The 18,489-nt window shown below is 55.4% G+C and overlaps 1 protein-coding gene across 2 annotated transcripts in view; it reads right to left on the bottom strand.

The window, feature by feature from the left end:
- Window positions 1-14,907, bottom strand: part of LOC139232643 (protein mono-ADP-ribosyltransferase TIPARP-like) — a 39,470-nt gene extending 24,563 nt beyond the window's left edge. The window contains exon 1 of one of the 2 annotated variants that reach the window (XM_070863092.1): window positions 14,810-14,907. The gene's annotated coding sequence lies outside the window, so the exon portion shown is untranslated. Of the gene's footprint in view, window positions 1-397; window positions 579-14,809 lie in introns of those variants that run through there. The other variant, XM_070863091.1, reaches the window with a different exon arrangement.
- Between the last annotated feature and the right edge of the window lie 3,582 nt (window positions 14,908-18,489).

Raw genomic sequence — 18,489 nt, 5'->3', positions numbered from 1 at the left:
CTCTCTCTCTCTCTCCCCAGACCCATCTCTCTCTCTCTCTCTCTCTCTCCCCAGGCCCCTCTCTCTCTCCTCCCCCCCCCAGGCCTCTCTCTCTCTCCCCCCCCCCCAGGCCTCTCTCTCTCTCTCTCTCCTCCCCCCCCCAGGCCCCTCTCTCTCTCTCCCCCCCCCCAGGCCCCTCTCTCTCTCTCTCCCCCCCCAGGCCCCCCTCTCTCTCTCTCCCCAGACCCATCTCTCTCTCTCTCCCCCCAGGCCCCTCTCTCTCTCTCCCTCTCTCCACAGGTCCCTCTCTCTCTCCCTCTCCCTCTCTCTCCCCAGGCCTCCCTCTCTCCCTCCCCAGGCCTCTCTCCCTCCCCCTCCCTCTCCTCCCGGGGCCGCCTCCTTTGTGCGCTGCCCTTACCTGTGTGGAGCACTGTCCAGGTGAGCTGTGCTGCTGTGCTGTAGCGATGCGGACGCTCCACTAATACTGCACTGAGCCTGTGCCCCGCACGGTGCCCAGGTCGGGAGCCCCTGGGCTGTGTCTGTGTGTCGAGGGGCAGAGCTGGGACACACTCTCACACACACAGCCACAATGCAGGGCTCTTCGTTCCGGCAGCCGCCTTCCTGCTTTCTCCAGCCCTTTTATATGCAGTGAGCACTGCCAGGTTTGCCAGCTCCACCCCCTCTCTCAATCCCTCCCTCTCTCTCAGTCCCTCCCTTGCAGTTTCACAAAAGAACGAAACTGACAACAGAAATTCACCAGGGCATTTCTCCCCCAGGTCAAAGCGATCATTGAGCAATTACCTCCCTCTCACACACCACTCGTTTTCCTTTCAAAATTTCAAAACCCTGCTCACACGGAAAACCCGCCTCTCCCTTCAGTGTTCTTGTGTTCAACTCCCACCACACCAGCTGGAGGAGGAATTTACATTCAACAACAATTGCAACTTGCATTTATATAGCACCTTTAACTCCCTGGTTCGTTAGATATATTTAAAAGGGAGTTAGATATGGCCCTTACGGCCAAAGGGATCAAAGGGTATGGAGAGAATGGGGTACTGAAGTTGCATGGTCAGCCATGATCATATTGAATGGCGGTGCAGGCTCGAAGGGCCAAATGGCCTGCTCCTGCACCTATTTTCTGTGTTTCTGACAAAGTGCAACATCCCCACCGGCACCTGGGAGTGAAACCTCCCAAGATGTTTTATCATCATCATAGGCAGTCCCTCGGAATCGAGGAAGACTTGCTTCCACTCTAAAAGTGAGTTCTCAGGTGACTGAACAGTCCAATATGGGAATTACAGTCTCTCTGTCACAGGTGGGACAGACAGTGGTTGAGGAAAGGGTGGGTGGGACTGGTTTGCCGCACGCTCCTTCCGCTGCCTGCGCTTGGTTTCTGCACGCTCTCGGCGACGAGACTCGAGGTGCTCGGCGCCCTCCCGGATGCACTTCCTCCACTTAGGGCGGACTGGTCTTTGGCCAGGGACTCCCAGTTGTCGGTGGGGGATGTTGCACTTTATCAGGGAGGCTTTGAGGGTGGTCCTTGAAACGTGAAGTGTTTTAAGACAAAACAGATAAATTTGACACCGAGCCACATAAGAAGAAATTAGTAACAGGATTAAAGAGGAAGGTTTTAAGGAGTGTCTTAAACAAAGAAAGACTTGGATTTATATAGCGCCTTTCACATCCTCCGGGTGTCTCAAAGCGCTTTACAGCCAATGAAGTACTTTTGAAGTATAGTCACTGTTGGTAATGTAGGAAATGAGAGGTAGTCGCCGGAGACTGGAGTGCATCATCACCCTGGCAACCACATTTTAATTTGATTCATTTAACGCCAAAAGTTTCATTGCTTTATTTGTCAGTTTAGTGCCCCTTTAATAAGGGGGCACTTGTATTAATATTTTACAAATTTAGTTGCACTGTGGGAAAGAGAGGTAGAGAGGTTTAGGGAGGGAGTTCCAGAGCTTGGGGCCCAGGCAACAGAAGGCACGGCCACCGATGGTGGAGCGATTATAGTCAGGGATGGTCAGGAGGGTTGAATTTGAGGGGAAGGTTGTGGGGCTGGAGGAGATTACAGAGATAGGGAGGGACGAGGTCATGGAGAGATTTGTAAATAAGGATGAGAATTTTGAAATCGAGGTGTTGCTTAACCAGGAGCCAATGTAGGTCAGCGAGCACAGGGGGTGATGGGTGAGCGGGACTCGGTGCGAGTTAGGACACGGGGCAGTGAGCACAGGGGGTGATGGGTGAGCGGGACTTGGTGCGAGTTAGGACACGGGGCAGCGAGCACAGGGGGTGATGGGTGAGCGGGACTCGGTGCGAGTTAGGACACGGGGCAGCGAGCACAGGGGGTGATGGGTGAGCGGGACTCGGTGCGAGTTAGGACACGGGGCAGCGAGCACAGGGGGTGATGGGTGAGCGGGACTTGGTGCGAGTTAGGACACGGGGCAGCGAGCACAGGGGGTGATGGGTGAGCGGGACTCGGTGCGAGTTAGGACACAGGGCAGCGAGCACAGGGGGTGATGGGTGAGCGGGACTCGGTGCGAGTTAGGACACGGGGCAGCGAGCACAGGGGGTGATGGGTGAGCGGGACTGGGTGCGAGTTAGGACACAGGGCAGCGAGCACAGGGGGTGATGGGTGAGCGGGACTCGGTGCGAGTTAGGACACGGGGCAGCCGAGTTTTGGATCACCTCTAGCTTACGTAGAGTAGAATGTGGGAGGCCGGCCAGGAGTGCGTTGGAATAGTCAAGTCTGGAGGTAACAAAGGCATTGATGAGGGTTTCAGCAGCGGATGAGCTGAGGCAGGGGCGGAGACGGGCAATGTTAGTGAATCTAATAAATAAAGCAAGAAAGACTTGGATTTATATAGCGCCTTTCACGACCACCGGATGTCCCAAAGCGCTTTACAGCCAATGAAGTACTTTTGGAGTGTAGTCACTGTTGTAATGTGGGAAACGTGGAATAAACAGCTAATGTCAGTAATGGTGACTGTGTCAATATTGGCTTGTGATAAAAACAAACGCCAACTGGTTCACTAAAGTCCTTTAGGGAAGGAAATCCCACTCCAGCAACTTGAGCACATAAATCCAGGCCAACACTCCCAGTGCAGTGCTGAGGGAGCGCCGCACTGTCGGAGGGACAGTGCTGAGGGAGCGCCGCACTGTCGGAGGGACAGTGCTGAGGGAGCGCCGCACTGTCGGAGGGGCAGTGCTGAGGGAGCGCCGCACTGTCGGAGGGACAGTGCTGAGGGAGCGCCGCACTGTCGGAGGGGCAGTGCTGAGGGAGCGCCGCACTGTCGGAGGGACAGTGCTGAGGGAGCGCCGCACTGTCGGAGGGACAGTACTGAGGGAGCGCCGCACTGTCGGAGGGGCAGTACTGAGGGAGTGCCGCACTGTCGGAGGGGCAGTACTGAGGGAGCGCCGCACTGTCGGAGGGGCAGTCCTGAGGGAGTGCCGCACTGTCGGAGGGGCAGTGCTGAGGGAGCGCCGCACTGTCGGAGGGGCAGTACTGAGGGAGCACCACACTGTTGGAGGGGCCATCTTTCGGATGAGTCGTTAAACCGAGGCCCCGTCTGCTCTCTCAGGTGGACGTAAAAGATCCCACGGCCACTATTTCGAAGAAGAGCAGGGGAGTTCTCCCCGGTGTCCTGGGGCCAATATTTATCCCTCAATCAACATAACAAAAACAGATGATCTGGGTCATTATCACGTCGCTGTTTGTGGGAGCTTGCTGTGCACAAATTGGCGTTTCCACATTACAACAGTGACTACACTTCAAAAGTACTTCATTGGCTGTAAAGCGCTTTGGGACGTTTGGTGGCCGTGAAAGGCGCTATAGAAATGCGTTTTTCTTTTTCCTTACCCCAGTCTGGCCTATATGTGACTCCAGACCCACAGCAATGTGGTTGATTCTTAACTGCCCTCTGAAACGGCCCGGCGAGAGACTCAGTTGTATGTAGGAAGGCGGCTCACCACCACCTTCTCAGGGAGTGATTAGGGATGGGCAATAAATGCCGGCCTTGCCAACGACGCCCACATCTCATGAATGAATAAAAACGTTCTTGTGATCCACTCCCTCCATGGCCTCCACCCCTCCTCTCCTCTTGCTCCCTATCTCTGCAACCCTCCTCCAGCGCCTCAACCCTCCGAGATCTCTGCGCTCCTCAAGATGTGGCTTCTTGCACATCCTCCATTTCCATCGCCCCACCATCGGTGGCCGTGCCTTCAGCTGCCTGGGCCCCAAGCTCTGGAACTCCCTCCCCAAACCTCTCCGTCCCTCTACCTCTCTTTCGTCCTTTGAGATGCTCTTTAAAACACACCTCTTTGGCCAAGCTTTTGGTCATAAGAACACAAGAACGTAAGAAATAGGAGCAGGAGTCGGCCATACGGCCCCTCGAGCCTGCTCCGCCATTTTAATAAGATCGTGGCTGATTCGATCTTGGACTCAGCTCCACTTCCCCGCCCGCTCCCCATAACCCCGGTGTCAAAATTTTGTTTGATAATCGCTCCTGTGAAACGCCTTGTGAAGCTTTACAATGTGAAAGGCGCTATTATAACTGCAAGTGGTTGTTGTTGCTGTTTGTGGGAGCTTGCTGTGCACAAAATGCCACCATATTATATTTGCATGTTTGCTTCATTTTAGTACAGCAAGCAACGAGGAAGGCAAATGGTACGTTGGCCTTTATTGCAAGGGGGTTGGAGTATAAGAGTGAGGAAGTCTTGCTACAACTGTACGGGGCCCTGGTGAGACCACACCTGGAGCACAGTTTTGGTCTCCTTATCTGAGGAAGGATATACTTGCCTTGGAGACGGTGCAACGAAGGTTCACCAGACTGATTCCTGGGATGAGAGGGATTGTCCTATGAGGAGAGATTGAGTAGACTGGGCCTATACTCTCTGGAGATTAGAAGAATGAGGTGATCTCATTGAAACGTAGAAGATTCTGAGGGGGATTGACAGGGTAGATGCAGGGAGGATGTTTCCCCCCCCGGGCTGGGGAGTCTAGAACCAGGGGTCACAGTCTCAGGATAAGGGGGCGGCCATTTAGGACTGAGATGAGGAGAAACTTCTTCACTCAGAGGGTGGTGAATCTTTGGAATTCTCTGCCCCAGAGGGCTGTGGAGGCTCAGTCGTTGAGTATATTCAAGACAGATTGGACTCCGGGGGAATCGAGGGATTATGGGGATCGGGCGGGAAAGTGGAGTTGAGGTCGAAGATCAGCCCTGATCTCATTGACTGGCGGAGCAGGCTCGAGGGGCCGAATGGCCGAATCCTGCTCCTATTTCTTATGTTTCTCTGTGAAGGGCCTCGGGGGTGGTTTTTCTCTGCTGCGGGCGTGAAGTAAATGCAGCTCGTGCGGCTGTGATATGGAGCGGACACCGGTGAGTGTTGCTTGCCGAGCCTTTTTATGCATTCGGTGAGGGGGCTCACAGTTCTCGGGACTCCCGTGTACATGTGCTAAGCTGCTGGCTGGATCGGGGGGAAGAGACAGCGGTCCTGTGGTTAGAAAGAGTTTCAAACAACATCGCTGCTCGACCAGTAAAAAGGAACCTGCCTTGATACAACGCTTCTTCAAAATAAAAGCCCTTGGGTCTCGTTAAGCTCAGGCGATCCAGAGCCCAACAATCCAGGCCGTGATTCCCCCAGTGCCAGTGTCACACTGTCGCAGGGGCAGTACTGAGGGAGCGCCGCACTGTCGGAGGGGCAGTACTGAGGGAGCGCCGCACTGTCGGAGGGGCATTACTGAGGGAGTGCCGCACTGTCGGAGGGGCATTACTGAGGGAGTGCCGCACTGTCGGAGGGGCAGTACTGAGGGAGCGCCGCACTGAAGGAGGGGCATTACTGAGGGAGTGCCGCACTGTTGGAGGGGCATTACTGAGGGAGTGCCGCACTGTCAGAGGGGCAGTACTGAGGGAGCGCCGCACTGTCGGAGGGGCATTACTGAGGGAGTGCCGCACTGTCGGCGGGGCAGTACTGAGGGAGTGCCGCACTGTCGGAGGGGCGGTACTGAGGGAGCGCCGCACTGTCGGAGGGGCATTACTGAGGGAGCGCCGCACTGTCGGAGGGGAGGTACTGAGGAGCGCCGCACTGTCGGAGGTGCATTACTGAGGGAGTGCCGCACTGTCGGAGGGGCAGTACTGAGGGAGCGCCGCACTGTTGGAGGGGCAGTACTGAGGGAGTGCCGCACTGTCGGAGGGGCAGTGCTGAGGGAGTGCCGCACTGTCGGAGGGGCAGTACTGAGGGAGCGCCGCACTGTCGGAGGGGCAGTGCTGAGGGAGCACCGCACTGTCGGAGGGGCAGTGCTGAGGGAGTGCCGCACTGTCGGAGGGGAGGTACTGAGGAGCGCCGCACTGTCGGAGGGGCAGTACTGAGGGAGCGCCGCACTGTCGGAGGGGCAGTACTGAGGGAGCGCCGCACTGTCGGAGGGGCAGTGCTGAGGGAGCGCCGCACTGTCGGAGGGGCAGTGCTGAGGGAGCGCCACACTGTCGGAGGGGCAGTGCTGAGGGAGTGCCGCACTGTCGGAGGGGCAGTGCTGAGAGAGCGCCGCACTGTCGGAGGGGCAGTACTGAGGGAGCCCCGCACTGTTGGTGGGGCCGTCTTTCAGATGAGATGTTAAACCGAGGCCCCGTCTGCTCTCTCAGGTGGACGTAAAAGATCCCACGGCCACTATTTCGAATTAGAGCAGGGTAAAAAGAAAAAGAAAGACTTGCATTTATATAGCGCATTTCACGTCCACTGGACGTCTTAAAGTGCTTTACAGCCAATGAAGTATTTTTGGAGTGTAGTCACTGTTGTAATACAGGAAACGCGCTCCCTCAGTACTGCCCCTCCGACAATGCAGCACTCCCTCAGTACTGCCCCTCCGACAGTGTGGCGCTCCCTCAGTACTGCACCTCCGACAGTGCAGCACTCCCTCAGCCCTGCCCCTCCGTCAGTGCGGCAGTCCCTCAGTACTGCCCCTCCGACAGTGCGGCGCTCCCTCAGTACTGCCCCTCCGACAGTGCGGCGCTCCCTCAGCACTGCCCCTCCGACAGTGCAGCACTCCCTCAGCACTGCACTGGGAGTGTCGGCCTGGATTTATGTGCTCAAGTCCCTGGAGTGGGGCTTGAACCCACGACCTTCTGACTCAGAGGCGAGTGCTAAATTGGTAAAAGGAACAGAGGGGTAGATGAGGAGAATGTTTTTACGCAGCGAGTTGTTGTGATCGGGAACGCGCTGCCTGAAAGGACGGTGGGAGCAGATTTAATAATGACTTTCAAACCGGGAATTGGATAAATACTTGGAGGGGAAAAATTGCTGGGCTGTGGGGAAAAGGGCAGGGACGGGGGGGGATGCGTGGAGTGGGACTAATGGGATCGCTCTTTCAAAGAGCCAGTACAGGCATGATGGGCCGAATGGCCTCCTTTGGTGCTGTATCATATAATGAAACAATGTGAAAAACAAACTGAGGACAGCTGATTCACAACCTGAAAGTAATATTCTGGAAGTTACAAATTCCTTTATATACTTTCATGGTCAAAAGGGCAGTTCTGTTTTGATTTGATTTACATTTTCATTTTACACGTGACTCGTTCTAAACAGGAACTTGCCCTCCGCGATGAAAGTTATTTTTTATTGATCACGGGATGTGGGCGTCGCTGGCAAGGCCGGCATTTATTGCCCGTCCCTAACTGCCCCTCGAGAAGGTGGTGGTGAGCCGCCTTCTTGAACCGCTGCAGTTCCGTGTGGTGAAGGTGCTCCCACAGAGCTGTTAGGGAGGGAGTTCCAGGATTGTGACCCAGCGACGATGAAGGAACGGCCGATATATTCCCAAGTCGGGACGGTGTGTGACTGGGAGGGGAACGTGGAGGTGGTGGTGTTCCCATGCGCCTGCTGCCCTTGTCCTTCTAGGGGGTAGAGGTGGCGGGTTTGGGAGGTGCTGTCGAAGAAGCCTTGGCGAGTTGCTGCAGTGCATCTTGTAGACGGTGCACACTGGTCAATGGTGAATGTAGAGGGAGCTTTACTCTGTATCTAACCCCGTGCTGTACCTGCCCTGGGAGTGTTTGATGGGACAGTGTAGAGGGAGCTTTACTCTGCATCTAACCCCGTGCTGTACCTGCCCTGGGAGTGTTTGATGGGACAGTGTAGAGGGAGCTTTACTCTGTATCTAACCCCGTGCTGTACCTGCCCTGGGAGTGTTTGATGGGACAGTGTAGAGGGAGCTTTACTCTGCATCTAACCCCGTGCTGTACCTGCCCTGGGAGTGTTTGATGGGACAGTGTAGAGGGAGCTTTACTCTGTATCTAACCCCGTGCTGTACCTGCCCTGGGAGTGTTTGATGGGACAGTGTAGAGGGAGCTTTACTCTGTATCTAACCCCGTGCTGTGCCTGCCCTGGGAGTGTTTGATGGGACAGTGTAGAGGGAGCTTTACTCTGTATCTAACCCCATGCTGTCCCTGCCCTGGGAGTGTTTGATGGGACAGTGTAAAGGATATTCATCACCTTAGACGGTCCCTCGTATCGAGGATGACTTGCTTCCACGCCAAAAAAGGGATGAGTTCCCAGGTGTTTCAATGAAGGACCCGATATTCCGGATCCCGAACTACATCCTGAAGGGTGGAAGATGCCTGTGGGTGGATTTTTTTAACGTGGGGTGGCCGTTGCACACCAGCCACCACACGGGGCTTGACAGAGCGAGGTCTTGGTCCAGTGGCAAGGGTTAACCAGGACGACTGGAGACCAGCTCTGCTGCACGGACCTAGTGCGCCCACATACCTGTGAGATACCATCAGCAGCAGGTAAAAGGAGTGGCGAACAGCGATCCCTGGACAGTGTCGAGGATATTAAGGATTAACTGAGATCACCCCCTAGTGGCTGAGTGGGCAAATGTGATGCCCGCTGTGTCAGAGGTCCCAGATAGAAATGCTCGCGGGGGTCAGTGCCTGGGCTGTGCTGAGGCGGAGGTGCTACAATTGGGTTCACTTCCCCTGGGGTACTGATGGAGGTGGGGCCTGTTACAGCGCCCCCTGGTGGAAACCGAGCATGTGTGCAGGGATGTTACCTCAGTAACCCCTCACCCTCGAACACTCGCTCCTTGAACTCTGACCCGAAGACAGGGTTCACTTGAGTCTGTGGATCAATAAGCACCCCTACCCTTCCCCCCTTCCGCCCCCCACCCCCCCAAACACCCTAACCACGGCCGCCAATTCTGATTGGACATTCTGCTGTCGCTTTCATCACATGACAACTACAACAACGACAATTTGAATTTATATAGCGCCTTTAACATTGTGAAATGTCCCAAGCTGCTTCACAGGAGGGTTATAAGATAAAATATTTGCAGCCAAGTCGCATCAGGAGAAATTAGCGCAGGTGACCAAAAGCTGGGTCAAAGAGATAGGTTTTAAGGAGCGTCTTAAAGGAGGAGAGAGGTAGAGAGGTTTAGGGAGGGAGTTCCAGAGCTTGGGGCCCAGGTAACAGAAGGCACGGCCACCGATGTTGGAGCGATTATAATCAGGGATGCTCAAGAGGGCAGAATTAGAGGAGCGCAGACATCTCGGGGGGTTCAGGGGCTAGAGGAGATTACAGAGATAGGGAGGGGGTGAGGGCCATGGAGGGATTTGTAAACAAGGATGAGAATTTTGAAATCGAGGCGATGCTCAACCGGAGCCAATGTAGGTCAGCGAGCACAGGGGGTGATGGGTGAGCGGGACTCGGTGCGAGTTAGGACACGAGACAGCGAGCACAGGGGGTGAGGGGTGAGGGGTGAGTGGGACTTGGTGTGAGTTAGGACATGGGGCAGCGAGCACAGGGGGTGATGGGTGAGCGGGACTTGGTGTGAGTTAGGACACGGGGCAGCGAGCACAGGGGATGATGGGTGAGCGGGACTCGGTGCGAGTTAGGACACGGGGTCAGCGAGCACAGGGGGTGATGGGTGAGCGGGACTCGGTGCGAGTTAGGACACGGGGCAGCGAGCACAGGGGGTGATGGGTGAGTGGGACTCGGTGCGAGTTAGGACACGGGGTCAGCGAGCACAGGGGGTGATGGGTGAGCGGGACTAGGTGCGAGTTAGGACACGGGGTCAGCGAGCACAGGGGGTGATGGGTGAGCGGGACTGGGTGCGAGTTAGGACACGGGGTCAGCGAGCACAGGGGGTGATGGGTGAGCGGGACTGGGTGCGAGTTAGGACACGGGGTCAGCGAGCACAGTGGGTGATGGGTGAGCGGGACTGGGTGCGAGTTAGGACACGGGGTCAGCGAGCACAGGGGGTGATGGGTGAGCAGGACTTGGTGCGAGTTAGGACACGGGGTCAGCGAGCACAGTGGGTGATGGGTGAGCGGGACTGGGTGCGAGTTAGGACACGGGGCAGCGAGCACAGTGGGTGATGGGTGAGCAGGACTTGGTGCGAGTTAGGACACGGGGTCAGCGAGCACAGTGGGTGATGGGTGAGCGGGACTGGGTGCGAGTTAGGACACGGGGTCAGCGAGCACAGGGGGTGATGGGTGAGCGGGACTCGGTGCGAGTTAGGACACGGGTCAGCGAGCACAGGGGGTGATGGGTGAGCGGGACTCGGTGCGAGTTAGGACACAGGGCAGCGAGCACAGGGGTTGATGGGTGAGCGGGACTCGGTGCGAGTTAGGACACGGGACAGCCTCCCCTTAAACACATCTATACTATTCACCTCAACCATTCTCTGTGGCAGCGAGTTCCACATTCTGACCGCTCTCTGGGTAAAGCAGTTTCTCCTGAATTCCCCATTAGGATTTATTAGTGACTATCTTACACTGATGGCCCCTAGTTTTTGATTCCCCCACAATTGGAACCACCTTCTGTGCGTCGACCCCATTGAACCCTCTCATGATGTTAAAGGCCTCTATTGGGTTACCCCCCACCCCCAGCCTTCTCTTTTCTACAGAAAAGTGTCCGAGCCTGTTCAATCCTTCCCGATAGATAGTTCTGGTTTCATCCTTGCACATTTATTTTTCACCTTCTCTAAGTGCCTCGATATCCGTTTGGTAATATGGAGAGTGGAACAACTGTCCCTTCGCCATCTGGGGCAAAAATATAACGTATGAAGATGGGAAAACGATGGACTGGAAAAGATAAGATGGTCTGTCAAGCCTATCCCGTACAGTCAGGCTGCAATTAAACGTCGCAACCCCCTCTCTCTCTCCTGCACACCCACCCCGCCAATACTCCCCTCACCCACCAGCAACCAATTCAATCTCCCTGCTTTGGTTACCTCCAGACTCAACTATTCCAACGCACTCCTGGCCGGCCTCCCATCTTCCACCTTCCATAAACTTTAACTCATCCAACTCTCGGCTGTCCCGTGTCCTAACTCGCACCGAGTCCCGCTCACCCATCACCCGCTGTGCTCGCTGCCCCGTGTCCTAACTCGCACCGAGTCCCGCTCACCCATCACCCGCTGTGCTCGCTGCCCCCGTATCCTAACTCGCACCGAGTCCCGCTCACCCATCACCTCCTGTGCTCGCTGCCCCCGTATCCTAACTCGCACCGAGTCCCGCTCACCCATCACCCCCTGTGCTCGCTGCCCCCGTGTCCTAACTCGCACCGAGTCCCGCTCACCCATCACCCCCTGTGCTCGCTGCCCCGTGTCCTAACTCGCACCGAGTCCCGCTCACCCATCACCCCCTGTGCTCGCTGCCCCGTGTCCTAACTCATATCGAGTCCCGCTCACCCATCACCCCCTGTGCTCGCTGACCTACATTGGCTCCCGGTTAAGCAATGCCTCGATTTCAAAATTCTCATCCTTACTTACAAACCCCTCCATGGCCCTCATCCCCTCCCTATCTCTGTAATCTCCTCCAGACCCACAACCCCCCCGAGATGTCTGCGCTCCTCCAATTCTGCCCTCCTGAGCATCCCTGATTATAATCGCTCCACCATCGGTGGCCGTGCCTTCTGTTGCCTGGGCCCCAAGCTCTGGAACTCCCTCCCTAAACCTCACTGTCTCTCTTTCCTCCTTCAAAACGCTCCTTAAAACCGACCTCTCTGAGCCAGCTTTTGGTCACCTGCCCTAATTTCTACTTGTGCGACTCGGTGTTAAATGTTTGCTCTTATAACCCTCCTGTGAAGCGCCTTCTACGTTAAAGGCGCTATCTAAATACAAGTTGTTGTTGTAAGGCGATATCAGGGCAGGTGACCTAAAGCTTGGTCAGAGGGGCAGGTTTTAAGGAGCGTCTTGAAGGAGGAGAGAGAGGTAGAGAGGTTTAGGGAGGGAGTTCCAGAGCTTGGGGCCCAGGCAACTGAAGGCACGGCCACCGATGGTTGAGAGATGGTAATCGGAGATGTTCCCATCTGCAACATGTTTACAGCTAATGAACAAACCTCATCAAAAGTCATGTAAACAAAGCACAGTTGTTGCTTTAAGGCCCCCGTGATGTTTTGCAGCAGTGTCCTGCAGATTAAACTTGAGCTGATGGAGAGTGCGGAGACAATGTGGGCATGTTGAGTGGCACTCATAAGAAATAGGAGCAGGAGTAGGCCATACGGCCCCTCGAGCCTGCTCCGCCATTTAATACGATTGTGGCTGAACTGATCATGGACTCGGGTCCACTTCCCCGCCCGCTCCCCATAACCCCTTATCCCCTTATCGGTTAAGAAACTGTCTATCTCCGTCTTAAATATATTCAATGTCCCAGCCTCCACAGCTCTCTGAGGCAGCGAGTTCCACAGATTTACAACCCTCTGAGAGAAGAAATTCCTCCTCAACTCAGTTTTAAATGGGCGGCCCCTTATTCTAAGATTATGCCCCCTAGTTCTAGTCTCCCCCATCAGTGGAAACATCCTCTCTGCATCCACCCTGTCGAGCCCCCTCATAATCTTATACGTTTCGATAAGGTCACCTCTCATTCTTCTGAATTCCAATGAGTAGAGGTCCAACCTACTCAACCTTTCCTCATAAGTCAACCCCCTCATCCCCGGGATCAACCGAGTGAACCTTCTCTGAACTGCCCTCCCCCAAACATTCCCTTTCCAGTAAGGATTCAGTTCCTTCAGGAGAGGAGGGGAGGGCGATCTGAAACGAAAGAGCCTTGTTCTGAAACCAAAAGTGCCTGTCCTGTGGGATTGGGCTACGTCAGAGCAAGCCTGGCGGCAGGCCAAGTTTGGAAGCGATCTGTGAGCTGGCCCACCAGTCACCCACTTGTCCTCACTGACGGCCTGCACAGTCATCGGCCGAGGGCCACAGCTGGGAAATGTGACGTGAACAATGGGCCGAGTCTCAGAGATTGTAAAAAAATAGAAAGACTTGCATTTATATAGCACCTGTCACCACCTTAGGACCTCTCAAAGTGCGTTACGGCCAATGAGGTACTTTTGGAGTGTAGTCACTGTTGTAATGTGGGAAACGCAGCAGCCAATTTGTGCACAGCAAGCTCCCACAAACAGCAAGGTGATAATGACCCAGACTGACCTATCAAGAAAGACTGGATCAACTGGGCTTGTATTCACTGTTCAGAAGAATGAGAGGGGACCTCATAGAAACGTTTAAAATTCTGACGGGGTTAGACAGGTTAGATGCAGGAAGAATGTTCCCAATGTTGGGGAAGTCCAGAACCAGGGGACACAGTCTAAGGATAAGGGGTAAGCCATTTAGGACCGAGATGAGGAGGAATTTCTTCACCCAGAGAGTGGTGAACCTGTGGAATTCTCTACCACAGAAAGTTGTTGAGGCCAATTCACTAAATATATTCAAAAAGGAGTTAGATGTAGTCCTTACTACTCGGGGAATCAAGGGGTATGGTGAGAAAGCAGGAATGGGGTACTGAAGTTGCATGTTCAGCCATGAACTCATTGAATGGCGGTGCAGGCTAGAAGGGCCGAATGGCCTACTCCTGCACCTATTTTCTATGTTTCTATGTTTCTATAATCTGTTTTTGTTATGTTGATTGAGGGATAAATATTGGCCCCAGGACACCGGGGAGAACTCCCCCTGCTCTTCTTCAAAATAGCGGCCGTGGGACCTTTTGCATCCACCTGAGAGAGCAGACGGGGCCTTGGTTTAATGTCTCATCCGAAAGACGGCCCCTCCGACAGTGCGGGGCTCCCTCAGTACTGCCCCTCCGACAGTGTGGCGCTCCCTCAGTACTGTCCCTCCAACAGTGCAGCGCTCCCTCAGTACTGCCCCTCCAACAGTGCGGCGCTCCCTCAGTACTGCCCCTCCGACAGTGCAGCACTCCCTCAGTACTGCCCTTCCGACAGTGTGGCGCTCCCTCAGTACTGCCCCTCCGACAGTGCAGCGCTCCCTCAGTACTGCCCCTCCGACAGTGCAGCGCTCCCTCAGTACTGCCCCTCCGACAGTGCGGTGCTCCCTCAGTACTGCCCCTCCGACAGTGCGGCGCTCCCTCAGTACCGCCCCTCCGACAGTGCGGAGCTCCCTCAGTACTGCCCCTCCGACAGTGCGGCGCTCCCTCAGTACCGCCCCTCCGACAGTGCGGAGCTCCCTCAGTACTGCCCCTCCGACAGTGCGGCGCTCCCTCAGTACCGCCCCTCCGACAGTGCGGAGCTCCCTCAGTACTGCCCCTCTGACAGTGCGGCGCTCCCTCAGCACCGCCCCTCCGACAGTGCGGAGCTCCCTCAGTACCGCCCCTCTGACAGTGCGGCGCTCCCTCAGTACTGCCCCTCTGACAGTGCGGCGCTCCCTCAGCACTGCACTGACGGAGTGTCGGCCTGGATTTACGTGCTCACGGTTGGGGTGGCGGGGGCGGGGGGGGGGGAAATACAACATTCCAGAAGCTTCCACAGTCAATGTCTACCCCACACTACACCTTCGCCAAAAAAAACAAAAAAACCCCTGTCGCGATTTGGCTCTGCCGGGATTCGAACTTACTCTGACTGGCGATTCCGTCAGCCGTGCACGTGTGGAGGGAGGAGGGTTGTTCTGCGGGGACACGTACGGAAAGTCCTGGTGCGAACATCGAGAGAGAGGCGGACGGGGCCTGGAGTCGGAGCGGGTGCAGAAGCAGCGATGGGGGGGGGGGGCGGAGCTCTGTGGGCTGTGCACGTGAGCGTGTTTGTATGTGTGTGTGTGTGTGTGCGAGAGAGTGTTTGCTCGGTAAATTGAAACAGAAACTGGCCGGGGCCCCAGGCAGGCGCAGGGGAAAAAGGATAGCTCGGAAGTTAAGGGACTATCTGTGAAAAAGCGTCTCCTCAACTGCCTGCTACACCCTGGGCTTCACTGCTCGGTAACAAGTCCGGGCATGAATCATTCGATGCTCGCTCCCTTAACTCTCCCAGCTCTTGCAAAACCCTTTCCAAGCTGCTCAAACACCACAGCAAAAAACCCCCCCAGATTGCATTTATACCGCTGCCTCAGGACCGCGTCAAGCCCCTCACAGCCAATGAAGTACTTTTGGGAGTGTGGTCGCCGTTGTGACGTCGGGACACGCAGGCCGCCAAACCGCGCACAGCAAGCTCCCACAGACAACGGTGTGCCAATGACCCAGGTCATGACACGCAGTGGCTCAGTGGGCAGCACTCTCGCTCTCAGAGGCAGCAGGTCGTGGGTTCGAGCCCCACTCCAGGGGCTTGAGCACATAAATCCAGGCCAACACTCCCAGTGCAGTACTGAGGGAGCGCCGCACTGTCGGAGGGGCAGTGCTGAGGGAGTGCCGCACTGTCGGAGGGGCAGTGCTGAGGGAGCGCCGCACTGTCGGAGGGGCAGTACTGAGGGAGCGCCGCACTGTCGGAGGGGCAGTGCTGAGGGAGTGCCGCACTGTCGGAGGGGCAGTGCTGAGGGAGCGCCGCACTGTCGGAGGGGCAGTGCTGAGGGAGCGCCGCACTGTCGGAGGTGCCGTCTTTCGGATGAGACGTTAAACCGAGGCCCCGTCTGCTCTCTCAGGTGGATGTAATAGATCCCATGGCCACTATATCGAGGAAGAGCAGGGGGAGTTCTCCCCGGTGTCCTGGGGCCAATATTTTTCCCTCAATCAACACAACAAAAAAACAGATTATCTGGGTCATTATCAGATTGCTGTGTGTGGGATCTTGCTGTGCGCAAATTGGCTGCTGCGTTTCCCACATTACAACAGTGAGCACACTCCAAAAGTACTTCATTGGCTGTAAAGCGCTTTGAGATGTCCGGTGGTTGTGAAAGGCGCTATATAAATGCAAGTCTTACTTTTCTTTCACCACCCCAGGACATCCCAAAGCGCTTTACAGCCAATGAAGTACTTTTGGAGTGTAGTCACTGTTGTAATGTGGGAAACGCGGCAGACAATTTGCGCACAGCAAGCTCCCACACACAGCAATGTGATAATGACCCAGATCATCTGTTTTTGTTATGTTGATTGAGGGATAAATATTGGCCCCAGGACACCGGGGAGAACTCCCCCTGCTCTTCTTCCAAATAGTGGCCGTGGGATCTTTTACATCCACTTGAGAGAGCAGACGGGGCCTCGGTTTAACGTCTCATCCGAAAAACGGCACCTCCAACAGTGCAGCGCTCCCTCAGTACTGCCCCTCCGACAGTGCAGCGCTCCCTCAGTACTGCCCCTCCGACAGTGCAGCACTCCCTCAGTACTGCCCCTCCGACAGTGCAGCGCTCCCTCAGTACTGCCCCTCCGACAGTGTGGCGCTCCCTCAGTACTGCCCCTCCGACAGTGCAGCACTCCCTCAGTACTGCCCCTCCGACAGTGCGGCGCTCCCTCAGTACTGCCTCTCCGACAGTGCGGCGCTCCCTCAGTACTGCCCCTCCGACAGTGCGGCGCTCCCTCAGCACTGCACTGGGAGTGTCAGCCTGGATTTATGTGCTCAAGTCCCTGGAGTGGGACTCGAACCCACAACCTTCTGACTCAGAGGCGAGAGAGAGAGAGTGCGAACCACTGAGCCGACAGGAGGAGGTTACGGGGACAGGGCGGAAGCGAGATCGCGGAGGGATTGGAGAACAAGGATGGTAATTTTTAAAATGAGGTGTGGCCGGACCGGGAGCCAGCGTAGGTCAGTGAGCACAGGGGGTGATGGGTGAGCACAGAATACGCCTGGAACGCCTGACACATCGACTCCGTACCACTCCTGGAGGGCCATTCAACTGTGGAGGCATCGACTTTACCCCAGCTTACAATGGTGGCATTGTGTCAGCAGATTGCATACCCCAAAATATCATCAATAAAGAGCCAAGATTCATTATTTGTAATCAAAGCTTTATTTTATTCTCACTTATATACACTGCACTCTGTCACACATACACACACACAGACAACTCTACAAAGTGGGGGAACAGGATTCAAACTGATATTTTAATAACTTCGAAAATTCTGCTCATTAAAAGATGAGGGATGTTATCACTGGCGAGGTTACCCACCTCTCCATTTCAGACACCCAATCAGCATCAAACACTCCCAGGGCAGGTACAGCACGGGGTTAGATACAGAGTAAAGCTCCCTCTACATTCACCATTGACCAGTGTGCACCGTCTACAAGATGCACTGCAGCAACTGGCCAAGGCTTCTTCGGCAGCACCTCCCAAACCCGCCACCTCTACCGCCTAGAAGGACGAGGGCAGCAGGTGCATGGGAACACCACCACCTCCACGTTCCCCTCCCAGTCACACACCATCCCGACTTGGAAATATATCGGCCGTTCCTTCATCGTCGCTGGGTCACAATCCTGGAACTCCCTCCCTAACAGCACTGTGGGAGCACCTTCACCACACGGACTGCAGCGGTTCAAGAAGGCGGCTCACCACCACCTTCTCAAGGGGCAGTTAGGGACGGGCAATAAATACCGGCCTTGCCAGCGACTCCCACATCCCGAGAATGAATTAACAAACATGTGACAAATTGTGCAGGTCATTCACACTGAACTATTCAGAGTGTTACACAGCTCGACATCACCACCTGCTGGCACAACGGGAGTAGTGCACAAAGGACGATGACGGACAATCGGGATCAGAGAATGATACCACACAGAAGGAAGCCATTCGGCCCATCGTGCCTGTGCTGGGTCTTGGAGAGAGCTCTCCAATTAGTCCCATTCCCCCCCTGCTGTTCCCCCACAGCCCTGCAATTTTATCCCCTCCAAATATTTATCCAATTCCCCCGTTTGAAAGTCATGCTTCAATCTGCTCCCACCGCCCTTTCAGGCAGCGCGTTCCCGATCACAACAACTCGCCGCGTAAACACAGTCTCCTCACGCCGACTATCTTAATTCTGCGTCCTCTGGTTACCGTGAACTTCTGCCAGTGGAAATAGTCTCTATCTAATCTACGCGGCAGCCAATCTGTGCACAGCAAGCTCCCACAAACAGCAAGGTAATAATGAACCAGATAATATGTTTTTTGTGATGTTGTTTGAGGGATAAATATTAGGCCCAGGACACCGGGGAGAACTCTCCTGCTCTTCTTTAAAATAGTGGCCGTGGGATCATTTACATCCACCTGAGAGAGCAGACAGGGCCTTGGTTTAACCGAAAGACGGCACCTCCAACAGTGCGGCACTCCCTCAGTACTGCCCCTCCGACAGTGCGGCGCTCCCTCAGTACTGCCCCTCCGACAGTGCGGCACTCCCTCAG

Source organism: Pristiophorus japonicus, chromosome 20 (genome assembly GCF_044704955.1).
Source record: "Pristiophorus japonicus isolate sPriJap1 chromosome 20, sPriJap1.hap1, whole genome shotgun sequence".
NCBI lineage: Eukaryota > Metazoa > Chordata > Chondrichthyes > Pristiophoridae > Pristiophorus > Pristiophorus japonicus.
This window is presented reverse-complemented; position numbering and strand designations above follow the sequence as displayed.